Here is a 4803-nt window from a genome sequence, read left to right on the forward strand (position 1 = left end):
CTGTGCTCCCAGAGCACTTTCCACTCACTACTGAGCCAGTGCCTGACATGACACTCTGTCCAGCCACTGAGCGTGGTTTCCATCTGGTGTCCTAGATGGCGTGTGTGGCAGGGCCACCAAGGCTCCTCCCCCATCCCGGCCGAGAGGCTGCTCCTGTGATGTCACCAGGAAACCGCCCAGGCGGGAAAGATCGCTCTGAGGTGCTGGAAGCACGCCACTCTCGGCAGGCAGCCTGCTGACCTTGTCGCAGTCACCTGTCCCTGCCTGTCACAGTGGAAGCAGGGCAGAGGCCCCATCTGCCTTCTCCCGAGAGGCTGAGTGGCTGAGACACACAGTGTCCCCGCAGGTCCTGGGAGAAGGTCCAGCTCCATAGCCTCAAGGGACGGCTCCTGTGAGGCTCAGTGAAATGATGGAGAGAATAAACGTCTCAGCAAGACCTGGGATGCTCTAAGGGCAGTCCTGATGGTGAGGTTTATGACCGCGGAGCCCGCGTTTAGCTGGAGGCAAGGATGCAGAGCGGCCTCGCAAACAGGCACGGGCATCAAGCAGTAAACACGAATCCGGGAGCGCAGGCAGGGTAACTACCCCCAGGTAGTTTCACAGGCTCCGAGAGCCTTGTCATTTTGTTATGTTTTGTTCCTCACACCTCTTCTGGCACGTGTCTCTGGGGCTCCAGCCCACCCAACACACCCTGGCCCTCAACGCCTCCCCAGCCTGGGCTGAGCGCCTGCTGCCACCTGGTGGCAGTTTACGTGAGGACACCAGTGAAGCAGCCGCCGCTTCCCCTTCCTACATTCTGTTTGCAGAGACGGGGAGCTTCCTTGGCATTTCCTTCACGGACAGAAGGAAAGGCCACTCGGCACGTCACTGCCGCGCTCCGTTGAGATGTCCCGTCCCCGCGCACAGCACAGTTCTGGGAGATGGGACACACGAGGGGGCGTGGGGAGGGGTGTCACCGCTGGTAGGGCAGGTCGCAACAGGATAGCTCTGTCCTTCCCAGCCCTCCAGGAAGCTGTCTCCTTTTCAGTCAGGGATCTGGGCACCTCTTGAGGGAGGAAAAATACAAGCTCCGAAGCTAATGGAAAAGCTCCAGCACATCGCAGGATTTATCTTCTTAGCCACACACCCACTCACGTTGCAGACCGAAATCCTGGCACGTCCAGACTCCTCCACTGGTGCGTGGTTTCAATTGTGAGCTCCTTGAGGTCAAGGACCTTTTGTGTCCATAATCTGTACCTAGCACAGGGCTGAGCACAAGAGGGGGTATTAAATGTTTCTTCAGTGAAAGACCTCTATGTCATCAGGTCAGCATAACCCGTCAATTCATCTTCCGGAAGCCATTCTCTTGTCTGTAGCTCACCTCTTTACCCCCAGGGTCAGTTGGTGCTATGTGCCACCCCTTGACCGCTCAAACCTAAGGCCCTCCCCAGGAACTGCCCTCCTTCCAAAGGAAGCTACTTAACCAAGGTTGAGTCTCCTCCAGGAGACTAGTCATATCCAGTAACTAGTCAGTGCCGGCAGGGGCGGTTCCAGCCTCTGTACCTCAAACCGGGATAACTTGGACCATCGAAGCCCCAGAGCTTCCCGTGGGACAGGCTGAGGCCTTGGCTGTGACTGCATTGCAGCACACCTTCTCCCTCCGCCCACCATGCACCCTTCACCCCTCCTAGGTTGAGGGCTCTCGATGCACCAGAGAAAGACAGCAAGAGGCTGAGGACAATTACTTGCCTATTTAAGGCAAAGAGTCGATGTTAGAGGGGCCTCCTTGGTAGCATGTAGAGGTTCCTGTTCTCCTTCAGCGAGAGGGCAGAGCAGCTGAGGCCTGGCCCAGGACAGAACACGAAGGGAACAGAGCTCCAGCGAAGACTGAATTTTCGACTTAGCGGGTGTGCCGTGCCACGGACAGGGCCTGGCTGGGAAACAGGTGAGACTTGAGAGAGGGATTGTGACGTGTCTGGAGCTCCCTGTGAGGCTGGCCGATGCCTCTGTTGTAACTGCACTGCAGGTCAACTTGACGCTCTTGACAACCTGAAGCCCCAGATCCCCAAACGCTGGCCTGCGGATGTGACCCGCTCTCCGCTGCTTGAAGATGACTCAAAGGCCACTCATCCCCTCCTACCTCCCCTCCTGGCTCCCTGGCCCATAACTGGTCAGGTCACAACATCACCTGGCCAGGGGTGCGCTGGGGCTGCTAGGGGAAGAAGGGGCTAGGGGTTGAGGAGACCCGGCCGGTGTGAGCTGGCAGAGGCCAGGAGGCTATATATGAGGCTGGATCTGGAGGGTGCTGAATCAAGAGAAACCGAATACAAAGTTGGAAAAGAGAGTTTATCAACATGAGAACACTCTCCTATGACAGAAGATTGATATCCTGGCAAAGTCCCTAAAAGATTATGCAAATATACTGCTCGGTTGGTTCCCAGAAGGCTGGAAAAAGCAATAATCCACACTAAGTAGAACAGAAATGCCAGAATTGCCATGGTAAGTGGTAGAGAAGGAATCCAAGGCTCAGAGAAGTGAGCACGCTAAAATGGGTATGTTGCATGAAGTCAGAAAACCCACCAACTACATTCCACGGAAAGGAGGGCCAGCCTCCTATCACTTTGTTTAGCAAAATGATAAGAAATGTGTTGGTGACAAGGGCACCAGCACGACTGAGAAAGGTTAGTGGGGGCTGTCCTCTGTGGGCCAGGGCTAATGCTAGAAGATGCTGTTATAGAGCAAGATTCCTTGATAGCAGTGGGATGATAGAGTCTCAAATTAAAAGAGGCCAGGAAGCACAAGGCATCAGAAGCAAGGTAGATGCAATGATTGTGATAAGGAGCAAAGTCAGCATGACAGCTGGGAAGACTGACCCAGAGGGAACGTGGAAATGGTTAATAGAACATGGCATTCAGAAGGGCAAGATAGAGAAACAGGCACCAACAAGGGTATCATGCAATCTATACAATCAAAAGAAATCAAGGGGGCTTCCCTGGTGGCGCAGTGCTTGAGAGTCCGCCTGCCGATGCAGGGGACACGGGTTCATGCCCCGGTCGGGGAGGATCCCACGTGCCGCGGAGCGCTGGGCCCGTGAGCCATGGCCGCTGAGCCTGCGCGTCCGGAGCCTGTGCTCCGCAACGGGAGAGGCCACAACAGTGAGAGGCCCGCGTACCACAAAAAAAAAAAAAAAAAAAAAAAAAAAAAAAAAAAAAATCAAGGAGGCTGAGGGAAGTACCCCAATAGGAACTTAAAATCTGTGGCCCAGTTTCTGGGTCTGGGCCAGCTTTCAGACCTGGAAGTCAGTGACTGAAGGAAAAGCTGGGCCCTCAGGAGGAAGGATCCTGCAATACCACAGCAGCATATACAGAATGATTCCCTCTGTTCTTCCCCAAGGGATCTACGGGCCAAGGTGAAAATCCAGAGATTCTAATCACTGGTTGGACACAAACAGGATCTGAGGTCATGGATACTGGGCACCCAAAGCATCTTCATGATCCCTGTTAGAATGTGGGTCAGGAGGCACATGAGAACCATATAAATAAAATACAAATCAAGTCCTAGTGAAGGTCTGGTTTAGAGTGGGCCCACTGGGTCCACAGACCTGCCCAGTGTTTTATCCCTCATCCCTGAATGTATGATCAGAGCGGGCATACTTGGTAGTCAGGCAAACCAACTAGTCAACCACACTAGGGAAGGCCGAGTGGAAGAATATGAAACTCCCTCCGACCCCATCCCTCCACCCAAGACAGTACATCACAATACCTGTAGGGATGAGAAGAGATATAAAGGAGAGGGGTGGTGGCTCTCATATTCCCAACTGATTCACTAGTCGGGTCCCTACAAAAAACACAAATGCAAATTAACACTGCTTCAGGTACATGGTCACTCCGGCAAATGTATTCTTATCCATCTCTACTGAGAACGAAGGTCAGAAGCAGTCTGCATTCATGTGGGGTGGATAACACTGTACGTTTACGGTCTTCTGCCCTCCCTCAAAAGGCATGAAGGAAGCTGTGTAGACATGGTGCAGAAAATCACACTGGCCCCCTACGTTGATGACATCACGCCGGTCAGACTGGATGATCAAGAAGGGGCAAGGATGGTAGGACATAAAGCCTATAAAAATTCAGGAGCCTGCTGGAACTTCCCCTTCAATGTAAAGGACTCATTTCTCCCATGACTAAAAAGGACTCAGAACGCCCATAGGTCAACATGGATTCTGAAGTCTGCAAAGTCCATTTGTGAGAACACTGCTCTGACCCATTTGCCGAGTCACATGGAAAGCTTTGAGTGGGGCCCAAAGGAGAATGACTCTGCAGCCAGTCCAGGACGTGGTGTAAGTGGTCTCGCCACTTGGTCCTTACAACCTGGTAGATCTTACGATATTTAAAGCATCTATGATGGGAAAAGATGCTGTGTAGGGCTTATGGTAAACCTAATTGGAGAATCACAATGCAAACTCATAGGATTCTGGAGTAAGGCCATGGCATTTATACCAGCTCCTGGTTTGCTGCTGGCCTTGGTAGAGAGTGCCTGGCTACATGACTCGTCAGACATTAAGCCGTAAGCCTGCATAGGCTCAGCAGCAACCCATTTGAAAACGGAAGTGGTACACAGGGCATTGGACATGAGCAGGGAGAGGGGACACAGGTAGGCTGCATGAGTAGGCAGCCCAGGCTCCCCGCCATGTCATTCACTGCTGTCGCACGAGCTCACCCCTACGGCTAAGGGCATGTGTCCCTTATAACCAACTTACAGAAGAGGAAAGAAGCCAAGTTTGGTTCACAGGTGGGTTCCTGTGGTAGGTACATGCAAGCCAAAAAT

The sequence above is a fragment of the Delphinus delphis genome, chromosome 2, assembly GCF_949987515.2.
Source record: "Delphinus delphis chromosome 2, mDelDel1.2, whole genome shotgun sequence".
In the NCBI taxonomy this organism is placed as follows: Eukaryota; Metazoa; Chordata; class Mammalia; order Artiodactyla; family Delphinidae; genus Delphinus; species Delphinus delphis.